Source organism: Schistocerca piceifrons, chromosome 1 (genome assembly GCF_021461385.2).
Source record: "Schistocerca piceifrons isolate TAMUIC-IGC-003096 chromosome 1, iqSchPice1.1, whole genome shotgun sequence".
Classification (NCBI taxonomy): Eukaryota; Metazoa; Arthropoda; class Insecta; order Orthoptera; family Acrididae; genus Schistocerca; species Schistocerca piceifrons.
The window spans coordinates 176099235-176113708 of record NC_060138.1 but is presented as its reverse complement, the minus strand read 5'-3'; the positions used below and the strand labels follow the sequence as shown (position 1 = coordinate 176113708).

Here is a 14474-nt window from a genome sequence, read left to right as displayed (position 1 = left end):
TGGACGTGCCTAGTCTTCCGCTCCGCCGTAGCGTTACGTATAGTGGACTATCGTTTTTGTTACGTGTTGTGTTGCAACTTCTGAGAGTATTTCTCCGTCGTTGTTTCGTACCTTGTGTTACTTCTGTCCTTATTTCAGTGTTTTTTGTGTAGCGGTTTCGACCGCATATTTTGAAAATGTCGTCCCAGGTTATTCCTCGTCAGGCTACAGTTAGTTTTGCTTTTGACAAGTCAACCCGCCATGTGCAACCTAGTTCTCTTGAGATTCATGATTGGTTGGTAGATACCTTTGGTGTTCATTCGGATCAGGTGCACACTGCTTATTTTGATACCGAACTGTATGTTTTCTTTGTTAAGTTTATGGACCCACTTCAGGTTGATAAAATTCTTTCTAAATATGGTCATCAAGTTCTCTTTCGGCATCGGGATGATTCTGTAAGTACCGTGCTGCTTTCCAATGCTTCCATCACGTATACCAATGTTCGTGTTTACAACCTTCCACCGGAGGTGGATAATGTCTATCTTAAGGAGGGTCTACAGAAGTATGGTGATGTAAAGAGCATTCGCCTTGAACGCTGGTCAAGCCAACATCGCCTGCAATGTTACAGTGGTATTCGTTCAGTCGAAATGCACGTTAAGCAGAATATTCCATCTCACCTGCAGATCGGTGGATATCGTGTCCATGTAACATATAGTGGTCAGGTTGGCACCTGTTTTTTGTGCAATGAAAGTGGTCACGTGCGTACCGACTGTCCGCGGAGAGTTTTTGTTTTAAAAAATTCTCTCGCACAGCGTCGCAAGTTAACGGTCGCTGACCTCGTTGCAGGTGGTTCTGCTCTTGGTGTAGCACAGTCCAGTGGTAGTAGCGCCCCGCCACAGGTTTTGCGCACCCCTGATACAGAATTTCCTCCTTTGCGTGCTAAATCTGATGTTGTTCCGTCTGTCCCTCAGGTGGGTGTGCCACTTTTGAATAATAAGAGGCGTCGCCCACACGATGGAAATAGTACGGATGAGGATCTCCCTGAGATGCCCCAGTCCGAGCGACCGGCATCCTCCGAGCCACTGTGTACTGTAGCTGCTCCCTGCCCTCCTGAGGTAGCGGCTCCGGTGGCGGCTGCTGGCGCCCCTCCGGCCTCCGACGCAGCTTCTCTCGAGTCGGGTCGTCGGTCGGGCCTGTTGGCGCCGTCTTCCGAACCGACTTCGATGTCACAACAAGTGGAGCCGCGACAACTTCCTGCTTCGCTGCCCCATACCTCTGCCAGCGGAGCTGCTCCGCTTCCTTCCAACTCTGCGGCCTCGGACCTTCCTGCTCACGTTTCGCCTCCGTGCAGTCCATGTTTGCCGGAAGCTAGTGCAGGTGTTGACCATTCCGTTTTGTCGGATGTTTCCCCCGCGACCCCGGATCCCGCATGTGGACCGGCGCGGGTGGTGTCGGATACAGAACTTGACCCTCCTACGTCACCGGCGGCTGAAGTTTCCTTGCCCGTCAGCCGACGCAAGTTACGCGTTCAGCCGAACGTTAATGCTGTTCGTAAAAAACCGAAACGTAAGGGATCCGCGGAACGGGGTAGCAGTCCCCCTCCCTCGGATGCCTCCGTCACCCCTGGTATGGACTGTGACGCTGGTGCGTCGGTGTAGGTGATTTGTTTTCTCGCTTTTCTGTCTATGGTTCAAGCATACACCTTTCTTACCTTAAATGTTAACCGTATTGAGTCCGACGTTCGCATTGCCTCTTTGCGGCAGTTTATTTACGACGCCTGTGCGGACGTAGTGTTTTTGCAGGAAGTGTTGTTTTCTGATCTCTCTCTACCTGGATTTCAAACTGTTTTTAATGTCGCGCCGGAATATTCAACAGGAACTGCTCTTTTCTTTCGAGAGGGCATTCCTATTACTGACATTGAATTCCTTGACTCTGGCCGTGGGATTGGTTGTCGTCTTTTTGATCTCCGCCTCGTTGTTTTGTATGCCCCCTCTGGTTCGGGTCACACTGTGGCTCGATCGCGCTTTTATAAAGAAGAGCTTATTTATCTTTTGCGCCAGAGTCCTCGGAGTCTCCTGCTCGGAGGCGATTTTAATTGTGTTTTACGCCCTGCAGACCAGTCCCCCAATTTTAATTATTGCCGTGATTTACATGACTTAGTTCGTACGATGCATCTGCGTGATGTTTGGGAACACAAATATCCAACCCTGGTGAAATATACGTTTTTTACCGCGTCCTCATGCAGTAGACTCGACAGATTCTATTTATCTGATTTTTTATGTGATAAAATTCTCTCTGTCGATGTTATTCCTACTAGTTTTTCTGACCATTGTGCTTTTACTGCAACTGTAAATCTTAGTCGCCAACCTGCAAAACTTTATCGTTCCCAGTGGATGTTAAATGTTTCCCACCTTGCCGACAGTGCTATGGATGATGTTATAAGTGGCGTGTGGGAGCGATGTCTTCGCTCTGTCCCGCGATACCCCTCCTTGCTGGTTTGGTGGACTGCGTTTGCCAAGCCCAAGATTCGTCAGACTTTGATTTTCTACTGTGCTGCTAGGACGCGTGATTTTAAGAACACGTATGCATATTACTACTCTGTCCTGCGTGAACTATATGACGCGGCGGGTACCTCTCCACTGCGGATCCATGATGTTCGTCGTATTAAAGCCAAGCTCTTGAGCCTTAAACGACGACAGATGGATGGTCTGCGAGTTAAGTCGAAACCTCACTCTCTTGTTGAAGGTGAACTGACATCCTTGTACCACCTGCTACGGCATCAGACTCGTCGTCGTCGCTCCTTCATCTCTTCTCTTACGGTGGATGATGGGCGACAGTTTAGTGCACAGGAGGAAATGGTTCGTGCTCTTCATCACTATTACACTAGTCTCTATTCTGCCGATGATTCTGGTGAGTCTCTTTCGGATGATGTCTTTGGGGATCTAACTGCGACGATCGCGCCTGACGCGAACGGCGAATTTCTCCGGGAGTTCCAGGTAGATGATGTTTTCGATTTTATTGCTCGCTCTCCATCCAGTAAATCGCCGGGTCCAGACGGCCTGCCTAAAGAATTTTATCTCCGTTTTTGGCCTCTTTTGGGTGGCATTTTTACGCAGATTTTAAATGAGATTGTCAGAGGGATGGATGTGCCTGCCGATTTTAAAGTAGGGAAAATTGTTTTAATTCCGAAGTCCTCTGGTCGTTTATCTGCTGCCAATCTTCGTCCGCTCACATTGCTGAATTTTGACTATAAGACAGCTGCTAGAGCGCTCAATAGCCGGCTGTCTTCTCTGCTTCGGGGTGTGATTGGTGCACATCAATGTTGTTTTCATGATCGATCTATTCTGACACCAGTAGCCGAATATCGGGATGTTGTCTCGGTTGCGGCGGTTACAAACGTACATTGTGCCTTTGCCTTCCTTGATTTTTATAAGGCTTTTGATCACGTCAGTCATGTGTTTTTAGATCGTGTTTTAGGTACAATAGGTTTTAACGCTTCATCACGTGGTGTTCTTGGCAATTTGTACAGGGGAATAACAGCTCGGGTGTCAGTCAATGGGCAGCTGACGCCGCCCATTGCTATCCGCCGCGGAGTGCCTCAGGGTAGTCCGCTCTCTATGTCTTTATTCGTTTTGTCCCTGGAACCGCTGCTTCGGACTATTGCTCTCAAGCTTCAGGGTATGTCCCTCTCTGGTGGGAAGCTCTCGGTTAAGGCATATGCGGATGATGTCGTTGTTCTCCTCCGTCAACGAGATGATATCCAGTTGTTGAAAGGGGCAGTTGATGCATACTGTCGTGTCTCTGGGGCGCGTCTCAATCAGGGTAAATGTAAGTTCCTTGATATTCGAGGATTTCGCGATGCTGACGTCCCTTGGGCCACTTTTGTCGATCGCCATACGTCCTTGGGGATTATCATTGATCGGTGTCCTCTAAAAATGGCGGCTCTCAATTGGAAATCTGTCACCGAGAAGATACAGGGGGCTCTGATGGTCCATGAGCAGCGCTCTGCTACCATTTTGCAAAAAGTCAGAATTTTAGACACCTACGTCCTATGTAAAGCTTATTATGTTGCTCAGCTGTTCCCACTTCCCATGATGGTGGCGAAAAGGTTGCGCCAATTGTCTAGCAGGTTTATATGGAAGGGCCATCTATTCAAGTTACGTTACGAGGTAATGACGAAACCGCGTCTCTCCGGAGGCTTGGGCCTCTCTGACATTACTCGCAAGGCGTCTGCTTTGTACGTCCGCCGAACGACTCTAATTGTTACGCAAGAAGTGACTTCAATTACATCCAGGCTTTTTACTGTTGTGCGTCCGGCGAGCCTTGCTCCACCTGTCGATGTCGGACGCCTAAATTTTAAGTTGAAACACATTCGGGAATTTTACATTGCGGTGAGTTACCTCGGTGACGTCTTCTTGCGGCGACCGGTGCCAACGACCAAGAGCTTGATTGCCCGCTGGGAGGGGCTGGCCAGTCCCAATCCAATAGAACTGGCGTCTCCATCCGTGTCCTGGAGGAACGTCTGGAAGAACGTTAGTCTGCCGATCCACTCTATGGCCGTGGCGTCCACGTGGTATAGGGTAATAAATAATTTGGTTCCCACCAATGTACGGCTGCACCGTATTGGTCTTTCTGACACGGACACCTGTACTCGGTGTGGTCTCCTGGATACCCTTGAACATCGATTCACCTGCTGTGGGCACCTTGCTAATTGGCGTTGGCTCATGAAACAACTTGCTTTTGTCACTAGGTCTGCTGAAGCCGCTTATACTATTGACATCATCGTCCGGCCCGATTCTTCCTTTTTTCCGCGGACGAAGCTCCATACCGTCATGTGGTTGATTGGCCATTTCGTACATTTTGTCAACAGTTGTCATGAAGAGGATGGACACCTAGCGTTTCGGCAGTACATGCTTACTGCTTACTGGCAGCGCTTGCGATTGCCAGGCCTCCGAGATGATTTTGCCAATATGCTTAGCCTGACATTTGAAAGAGAGGGTGTTGGCTAAGGTCACCTGTGTGAGCCATTTTCTTTTATACTGTTTCTGGATTTGCCGCCTTTATATATGTTTCTTCTCTACACCAGGACTGAAGTTTTCGTGTTTTAACCTTTATTTCAGTAAGCAGTCTACATTATATAGTCATGTTTTAGGATTTTAATTTCAGTACTGTACTTCTTTTGAAGTGGCTGTGTGGTGGATATTCTTAAAAAAAAAAAAAAAAAAAAAAAAAAAAAGGGGCAGAGCACTGGTCTTGTAAACCAGGGGTCGTGAGTTCGATTCTCACAGGGGGCAGCACAATTTTAAATGGGCCAATGTAATGCTTTGAACCGAAAATTTCAAAATAGCGTGTCTTTTCGGGCCTGAGCCAAGATCACAGATGACGATAGACGAAAGACGGCAGCACCCGTCAGTCATCGCTGTGGACCTCAGTGGTAGCGAATTGTTGTGGCAGAGTAAATCTTTGTACGCATTTTCAGGACTCTGAAATGTATTTTTCTCGAGGGCTGTAGCGATCGCAAAGAGGTGTAAGCTGTAGCAGCCTCCTTAGCTCAGGGGCAGAGCACTGGTCTTGTAAACCAGGGGTCGTGAGTTCGATTCTCACAGGGGGCAGCACAATTTTAAATGGGCCAATGTAATGCTTTGAACCGAAAATTTCAAAATAGCGTGTCTTTTCGGGCCTGAGCCAAGATCACAGATGACGATAGACGAAAGACGGCAGCACCCGTCAGTCATCGCTGTGGACCTCAGTGGTAGCGAATTGTTGTGGCAGAGTAAATCTTTGTACGCATTTTCAGGACTCTGAAATGTATTTTTCTCGAGGGCTGTAGCGATCGCAAAGAGGTGTAAGCTGTAGCAGCCTCCTTAGCTCAGGGGCAGAGCACTGGTCTTGTAAACCAGGGGTCGTGAGTTCGATTCTCACAGGGGACAGCACAATTTTAAATGGGCCAATGTAATGCTTTGAACCGAAAATTTCAAAATAGCGTGTCTTTTCGGGCCTGAGCCAAGATCACAGATGACGATAGACGAAAGACGGCAGCACCCGTCAGTCATCGCTGTGGACCTCAGTGGTAGCGAATTGTTGTGGCAGAGTAAATCTTTGTACGCATTTTCAGGACTCTGAAATGTATTTTTCTCGAGGGCTGTAGCGATCGCAAAGAGGTGTAAGCTGTAGCAGCCTCCTTAGCTCAGGGGCAGAGCACTGGTCTTGTAAACCAGGGGTCGTGAGTTCGATTCTCACAGGGAGCAGCACAATTTTAAATGGGCCAATGTAATGCTTTGAACCGAAAATTTCAAAATAGCGTGTCTTTTCGGGCCTGAGCCAAGATCACAGATGACGATAGACGAAAGACGGCAGCACCCGTCAGTCATCGCTGTGGACCTCAGTGGTAGCGAATTGTTGTGGCAGAGTAAATCTTTGTACGCATTTTCAGGACTCTGAAATGTATTTTTCTCGAGGGCTGTAGCGATCGCAAAGAGGTGTAAGCTGTAGCAGCCTCCTTAGCTAAGGGGCAGAGCACTGGTCTTGTAAACCAGGGGTCGTGAGTTCGATTCTCACAGGGGGCAGCACAATTTTAAATGGGCCAATGTAATGCTTTGAACCGAAAATTTCAAAATAGCGTGTCTTTTCGGGCCTGAGCCAAGATCACAGATGACGATAGACGAAAGACGGCAGCACCCGTCAGTCATCGCTGTGGACCTCAGTGGTAGCGAATTGTTGTGGCAGAGTAAATCTTTGTACGCATTTTCAGGACTCTGAAATGTATTTTTCTCGAGGGCTGTAGCGATCGCAAAGAGGTGTAAGCTGTAGCAGCCTCCTTAGCTCAGGGGCAGAGCACTGGTCTTGTAAACCAGGGGTCGTGAGTTCGATTCTCACAGGGGGCAGCACAATTTTAAATGGGCCAATGTAATGCTTTGAACCGAAAATTTCAAAATAGCGTGTCTTTTCGGGCCTGAGCCAAGATCACAGATGACGATAGACGAAAGACGGCAGCACCCGTCAGTCATCGCTGTGGACCTCAGTGGTAGCGAATTGTTGTGGCAGAGTAAATCTTTGTACGCATTTTCAGGACTCTGAAATGTATTTTTCTCGAGGGCTGTAGCGATCGCAAAGAGGTGTAAGCTGTAGCAGCCTCCTTAGCTCAGGGGCAGTTCCGATTTAGACGCCGTGCAGTGTGGACGTGCCTAGTCTTCCGCTCCGCCGTAGCGTTACGTATAGTGGACTATCGTTGTTTACGTGTTGTGTTGCAACTTCTGTGAGTGTTTCTCCGTCGTTGTTTCGTACCTTGTGTTACTTTCTGTCCTTATTTCAGTGTGTTGTGTGTAGCGGTTTCGACCGCCTATTTTGAAAATGTCGTCCCAGGTTATTCCTCGTCAGGCTACAGTTAGTTTTACTTTCGACAAGTCAACCCGCAATGTGCAACCTAGTTCCCTTGAGATTCATGATTGGTTGGTAGATACCTTTGGTGTTCATTCGGATCAGGTGCACACTGCTTATTTTGATACCGAACTGTATGTTTTCTTTGTTAAGTTCATGGACCCACTTCAGGTTGATAAAATTCTTTCTAAATATGGTCATCAAGTTCTTTTTCGGCATCGGGATGATTCTGTAAGTACCGTTCTGCTTTCCAATGCTTCCATCACGTATACCAATGTTCGTGTTTACAACCTTCCACCGGAGGTGGATAATGTCTATCTTAAGGAGGGTCTACAAAAGTATGGTGATGTAAAGAGCATTCGCCTTGAACGCTGGTCAAGCCAACATCGCCTGCAATGTTACAGTGGTATTCGTTCAGTCGAAATGCACATTAAGCAGAATATTCCATCTCACCTGCAGATCGGTGGATATCGTGTCCATGTAACATATAGTGGTCAGGTTGGCACCTGTTTTTTGTGCAATGAAAGTGGTCACGTGCGTACTGACTGTCCGCGGAGGGTTTTTGTTTTAAAAAATTCTCTCGAACAGCGTCGCAAGTTAACGGTCGCTGACCTCGTTGCAGGTGGTTCTGCTCTTGGTGTAGCACAGTCCAGTGGTAGTAGCGCCCCGCCACAGGTTTTGCGCACCCCTGACACAGAATTTCCTCCTTTGCGTGCTAAATCTGATGTTGTTCCGTCTGTCCCTCAGGTGGGTGTGCCACTTTTGAATAATAAGAGGCGTCGCCCACACGATGGAAATAGTACGGATGAGGATCTCCCTGAGATGCCCCAGTCCGAGCGACCGGCATCCTCCGAGCCACTGTGTACTGTAGCTGCTCCCTGCCCTCCTGAGGTAGCGGTTCCGGTGGCGGCTGCTGGCCCCCCTCCGGCCTCCGACGCAGCTTCTCTCGAGTCGGGTCGTCGGTCGGGCCTGTTGGCGCCGTCTTCCAAACCGACTTCGATGTCACAACAAGTGGAGCCGCGACAATTTCCTGCTTCGCTGCCCCATACCTCTGCCAGCGGAGCTGCTCCGCTTCCTTCCAACTCTGCGGCCTCGGACCTTCCTGCTCACGTTTCGCCTCCGTGCAGTCCATGTTTGCCGGAAGCTAGTGCAGGTGTTGACCATTCCGTTTCGTCGGATGTTTCCGCCGCGACCCCGGATCCCGCATGTGGACCGGCGCGGGTGGTGTCGGATACAGAACTTGACCCTCCTACGTCACCGGCGGCTGAAGCTTCCTTGCCCGTCAGCCGACGCAAGTTACGCGTTCAGCCGAACGTTAATGCTGTTCGTAAAAAACCGAAACGTAAGGGATCCGCGGAACGGGGTAGCAGTCCCCCTCCCTCGGATGCCTCCGTCAACCCTGGTATGGACTATGACGCTGGTGCGTCGGTGTAGGTGATTTGTTTTCTCGCTTTTCTGTCTATGGTTCAAGCATACACCTTTCTTACCTTAAATGTTAACCGTATTGAGTCCGACGTTCGCATTGCCTCTTTGCGGCAGTTTATTTACGACGCCTGTGCGGACGTAGTGTTTTTGCAGGAAGTGTTGTTTTCTGATCTCTCTCTACCTGGATTTCAAACTGCTTTTAATGTCGCGCCGGAATATTCAACAGGAACTGCTCTTTTCTTTCGAGAGGGCATTCCTATTACTGACATTGAATTCCTTGACTCTGGCCGTGGGATTGGTTGTCGTCTTTTTGATCTCCGCCTCGTTGTTTTGTATGCCCCCTCTGGTTCGGGTCACACTGTGGCTCGATCGCGCTTTTATAAAGAAGAGCTTATTTATCTTTTGCGCCAGAGTCCTCGGAGTCTCCTGCTCGGAGGCGATTTTAATTGTGTTTTACGCCCTGCAGACCAGTCCCCCAATTTTAATTATTGCCGTGATTTACATGACTTAGTTCGTACGATGCATCTGCGTGATGTTTGGGAACACAAATATCCAACCCTGGTGAAATATACGTTTTTTACCGGGTCCTCATGCAGTAGACTCGACAGATTCTATTTATCTGATTTTTTATGTGATAAAATTCTTTCTGTCGATGTTATTCCTACTAGTTTTTCTGACCATTGTGCTTTTACTGCAACTGTAAATCTTAGTCACCAACCTGCAAAACTTTATCGTTCCCAGTGGATGTTAAATGTTTCCCACCTTGCCGACAGTGCTATGGATGATGTTATAAGTGGCGTGTGGGAGCGATGTCTTCGCTCTGTCCCGCGATACCCCTCCTTGCTGGTTTGGTGGACTGCGTTTGCCAAGCCCAAGATTCGTCAGACTTTGATTTTTTACTGTGCTGCAAGGGCGCGTGATTTTAAGAACACGTATGAATATTACTACTCTGTACTGCGTGAACTATATGACGCGGCGGGTACCTCTCCTCTGCGGATCCATGATGTTCGTCGTATTAAAGCCAAGCTCTTGAGCCTTAAACGACGACAGATGGATGGTCTGCGAGTTAAGTCGAAACCTCACTCTCTTGTTGAAGGTGAACTGACATCCTTGTACCACCTGCTACGGCATCAGACTCGTCGTCGTCGCTCCTTCATCTCTTCTCTTACGGTGGATGATGGACGACAGCTTATTGCACAGGAGGAAATGGTTCGTGCTCTTCATCAGTATTATACTAGTCTATATTCTGCCGATGATTCTGGTGAGTCTCTTTCGGATGATGTCCTTGGGGATCTAACTGCGACGATCGCGCCTGACGCGAACGGCGAATTTCTCCGGGAGTTCCAGGTAGATGATGTTTTCGATTTTATTGCTCGCTCTCCGTCCAGTAAATCGCCGGGTCCAGACGGCCTGCCTAAAGAATTTTATCTCCGTTTTTGGCCTCTTTTGGGTGGCATTTTTACGCAGATTTTAAATGAGATTGTCAGGGGGGTGGATGTGCCTGCCGATTTTAAAGTAGGGAAAATTGTTTTAATTCCGAAGTCCTCTGGTCGTTTATCTGCTGCCAATCTTCGTCCGCTCACATTGCTGAACTTTGACTACAAGACAGCTGCTAGAGCGCTCAATAGCCGGTTGTCTTCTCTGCTTCGGGGTGTGATTGGTGCACATCAATGTTGTTTTCATGATAGATCTATTCTGACACCAGTAGCCGAATATCGGGATGTTGTCTCGGTTGCGGCGGTTACAAACGTACATTGTGCCTTTGCCTTCCTTGATTTTTACAAGGCTTTTGATCACGTCAGTCATGTGTTTTTAGATCATGTTTTAGGTACAATAGGTTTTAACGCTTCATCACGTGGTGTTCTTGGCAATTTGTATAGGGGAATAACAGCTCGGGTGTCAGTCAATGGGCAGCTGACGCCGCCCATTGCTATCCGCCGCGGAGTGCCTCAGGGTAGTCCGCTCTCTATGTCTTTATTCGTATTGTCCCTGGAACCGCTGCTTCGGACTATTGCTCTCAAGCTTCAGGGTATGTCCCTCTCTGGTGGGAAGCTCTCTGTTAAGGCATATGCGGATGATGTCGTTGTTCTCCTCCGTCAACGTGATGATATCCGGTTGTTGAAAGGGGCAGTTGATGCATACTGTCGTGTCTCTGGAGCGCGTCTCAATCAGGGTAAATGTAAGTTCCTTGATATTCGAGGATTTCGCGATGCTGATGTCCCTTGGGCCACTTTTGTCGATCGCCATACGTCCTTGGGGATTATCATTGATCGGTGTCCTCTAAAAATGGCGGCTCTCAATTGGATATCTGTCACCGAGAAGATACAGGGGGCTCTGATGGTCCATGAGCAGCGCTCTGCTACCATTTTGCAAAAAGTCAGAATTTTAGACACCTACGTTCTATGTAAAGCTTATTATGTTGCTCAGCTGTTCCCACTTCCCATGATGGTGGCGAAAAGGTTGCGCCAATTGTCTAGCAGGTTTATATGGAAGGGCCATCTATTCAAGTTACGTTACGAGGTTATGACGAAACCGCGTATCTCCGGAGGCTTGGGCCTCTCTGACATTACTCGCAAGGCGTCTGCTTTGTACGTCCGCCGAACGACTCTAATTGTTACGCAAGAAGAGACTTCAATTACATCCAGGCTTTTTACTGTTGTGCGTCCGGCGAGCCTTGCTCCACCTGTCGATGTCGGACGCCTAAATATTAAGCTGAAACACATTCGGGAGTTTTACATTGCGGTGAGTTACCTCGGTGACGTCTTCTTGCGGCGACCGGTGCCAACGACCAAGGGCTTGATTGCCCGCTGGGAGGGGCTGGCCGGTCCCAATCCAATAGAACTGGCGTCTCCATCTGTATCCTGGAGGAACGTCTGGAAGAATGTTAGTCTGCCGATACACTCTATGGCCGTGGCGTCCACGTGGTATAGGGTAATAAATAATTTGGTTCCCACCAATGTACGACTGCACCGTATTGGTCTTTCTGACACGGACACTTGTACTCGGTGTGGTCTCCTGGATACCCTTGAACATCGATTCACCTGCTGTGGGCACCTTGCCAATTGGCGTTGGCTCAGGAAACAACTTGCTTTTGTCACTAGGTCTGCTGAAGCCGCTTATACTATTGACATCATCGTCCGGCCCGATTCCTCCTTTTTTCCGCGAACGAAGCTCCATACAGTCATGTGGTTGATTGGACATTTCGTACATTTTGTCATCAGTTGTCATGAAGACGATGGACACCTAGCGTTTCGGCAGTACATGCTTACTGCTTACTGGCAGCGCTTGCGATTGCCAGGCCTCCGTGATGATTTTGCAAATATGCTTAGCCTGACATTTGAAAGAGAGGGTGTTGGCTAAGGACACCTGTGTGAGCCATTTTCTTATATACTGTTTCGGGATTTACCGCCTTGGTGTATGTTTCTTCTCTACATCCAGGACTGCAGTTTTCGTGGACCTTTAGGGCGCTCAAGAAAAACAAACGAGCGACCACGAACCGAGACAGTAGGGGATAATACTACGCCCTTGTACAGGTGCCTTTCGGAAACAGGACGGTGGAGTCATCGTGGCCAGGCCTCGGGCTTCGACCCCTGCCCACTTTGCTTCCGCAGGCCTGAATCTCACTGTCACCTCTAACTTTACACAATGAAAAAAAAATATGAATTTATTATGCACTCCCAGTATATCAAAATTGAGGTACAAATCCACCCTTTGCTGTTTGCATTAGAAACCAATTATATCTTCTTTTTATTTAAGTGTGTGTGTGTGTGTGTCTGTGTGTGTGTGTGTGTGTGTGTGTGTGTGTGTGTGTGTGTGTCTGTGTGTGTTCCCTTTGGACTTAAAAGAATGCTGTAAAAAAAAAAAAAAAAAAAAAAAAAAAAAAAAGGGCAGAGCACTGGTCTTGTAAACCAGGGGTCGTGAGTTCGATTCTCACAGGGGGCAGCACAATTTTAAATGGGCCAATGTAATGCTTTGAACCGAAAATTTCAAAATAGCGTGTCTTTTCGGGCCTGAGCCAAGATCACAGATGACGATAGACGAAAGACGGCAGCACCCGTCAGTCATCGCTGTGGACCTCAGTGGTAGCGAATTGTTGTGGCAGAGTAAATCTTTGTACGCATTTTCAGGACTCTGAAATGTATTTTTCTCGAGGGCTGTAGCGATCGCAAAGAGGTGTAAGCTGTAGCAGCCTCCTTAGCTCAGGGGCAGAGCACTGGTCTTGTAAACCAGGGGTTGTGAGTTCGATTCTCACAGGGGGCAGCACAATTTTAAATGGGCCAATGTAATGCTTTGAACCGAAAATTTCAAAATAGCGTGTCTTTTCGGGCCTGAGCCAAGATCACAGATGACGATAGACGAAAGACGGCAGCACCCGTCAGTCATCGCTGTGGACCTCAGTGGTAGCGAATTGTTGTGGCACAGTAAATCTTTGTACGCATTTTCAGGACTCTGAAATGTATTTTTCTCGAGGGCTGTAGCGATCGCAAAGAGGTGTAAGCTGTAGCAGCCTCCTTAGCTCAGGGGCAGAGCACTGGTCTTGTAAACCAGGGGTCGTGAGTTCGATTCTCACAGGGGGCAGCACAATTTTAAATGGGCCAATGTAATGCTTTGAACCGAAAATTTCAAAATAGCGTGTCTTTTCGGGCCTGAGCCAAGATCACAGATGACGATAGACGAAAGACGGCAGCACCCGTCAGTCATCGCTGTGGACCTCAGTGGTAGCGAATTGTTGTGGCAGAGTAAATCTTTGAACGCATTTTCAGGACTCTGAAATGTATTTTTCTCGAGGGCTGTAGCGATCGCAAAGAAGTGTAAGCTGTAGCAGCCTCCTTAGCTCAGGGGCAGAGCACTGGTATTGTAAACCAGGGGTCGTGAGTTCGATTCTCACAGGGGGCAGCACAATTTTAAATGGGCCAATGTAATGCTTTGAATCGAAAATTTCAAAATAGCGTGTCTTTTCGGGCCTGAGCCAAGATCACAGATGACGATAGACGAAAGACGGCAGCACCCGTCAGTCATCGCTGTGGACCTCAGTGGTAGCGAATTGTTGTGGCAGAGTAAATCTTTGTACGCATTTTCAGGACTCTGAAATGTATTTTTCTCGAGGGCTGTAGCGATCGCAAAGAGGTGTAAGCTGTAGCAGCCTCCTTAGCTCAGGGGCAGAGCACTGGTCTTGTAAACCAGGGGTCGTGAGTTTGATTCTCACAGGGGGCAGCACAATTTTAAATGGGCCAATGTAATGCTTTGAACCGAAAATTTCAAAATAGCGTGTCTTTTCGGGCCTGAGCCAAGATCACAGATGACGATAGACGAAAGACGGCAGCACCCGTCAGTCATCGCTGTGGACCTCAGTGGTAGCGAATTGTTGTGGCAGAGTAAATCTTTGTACGCATTTTCAGGACTCTGAAATGTATTTTTCTCGAGGGCTGTAGCGATCGCAAAGAAGTGTAAGCTGTAGCAGCCTCCTTAGCTCAGGGGCAGAGTACTGGTCTTTTAAACCAGGGGTCGTGAGTTCGATTCTCACAGGGGGCAGCACAATTTTAAATGGGCCAATGTAATGCTTTGAACCGAAAATTTCAAAATAGCGTGTCTTTTCGGGCCTGAGCCAAGATCACAGATGACGATAGACGAAAGACGGCAGCACCCGTCAGTCATCGCTGTGGACCTCAGTGGTAGCGAATTGTTGTGGCAGA

The 14474-nt window shown here is 48.3% G+C and overlaps 10 non-coding genes across 10 annotated transcripts; all 10 read left to right on the top strand.

Annotated features, from left to right (window-relative positions):
- Window positions 1-5519: 5519 nt before the first annotated feature.
- On the top strand, window positions 5520-5591 carry Trnat-ugu. Its single transcript has one exon. It is a non-coding gene; the product is annotated as a tRNA-Thr (tRNA).
- Window positions 5592-5837: 246 nt separating this feature from the next.
- On the top strand, window positions 5838-5909 carry Trnat-ugu. Its single transcript has one exon. It is a non-coding gene; the product is annotated as a tRNA-Thr (tRNA).
- A 246-nt stretch (window positions 5910-6155) lies between these two features.
- On the top strand, window positions 6156-6227 carry Trnat-ugu. Its single transcript has one exon. It is a non-coding gene; the product is annotated as a tRNA-Thr (tRNA).
- A 246-nt stretch (window positions 6228-6473) lies between these two features.
- On the top strand, window positions 6474-6545 carry Trnat-ugu. Its single transcript has one exon. It is a non-coding gene; the product is annotated as a tRNA-Thr (tRNA).
- A 246-nt stretch (window positions 6546-6791) lies between these two features.
- Trnat-ugu lies at window positions 6792-6863 on the top strand. Its single transcript has one exon. It is a non-coding gene; the product is annotated as a tRNA-Thr (tRNA).
- Window positions 6864-12969: 6106 nt separating this feature from the next.
- On the top strand, window positions 12970-13041 carry Trnat-ugu. The gene has a single exon. It is a non-coding gene; the product is annotated as a tRNA-Thr (tRNA).
- A 246-nt stretch (window positions 13042-13287) lies between these two features.
- Window positions 13288-13359, top strand: Trnat-ugu. Its single transcript has one exon. It is a non-coding gene; the product is annotated as a tRNA-Thr (tRNA).
- A 246-nt stretch (window positions 13360-13605) lies between these two features.
- On the top strand, window positions 13606-13677 carry Trnat-ugu. The gene has a single exon. It is a non-coding gene; the product is annotated as a tRNA-Thr (tRNA).
- Window positions 13678-13923: 246 nt separating this feature from the next.
- Window positions 13924-13995, top strand: Trnat-ugu. The gene has a single exon. It is a non-coding gene; the product is annotated as a tRNA-Thr (tRNA).
- A 246-nt stretch (window positions 13996-14241) lies between these two features.
- On the top strand, window positions 14242-14313 carry Trnak-uuu. The gene has a single exon. It is a non-coding gene; the product is annotated as a tRNA-Lys (tRNA).
- The last annotated feature ends 161 nt before the right edge of the window (window positions 14314-14474 follow it).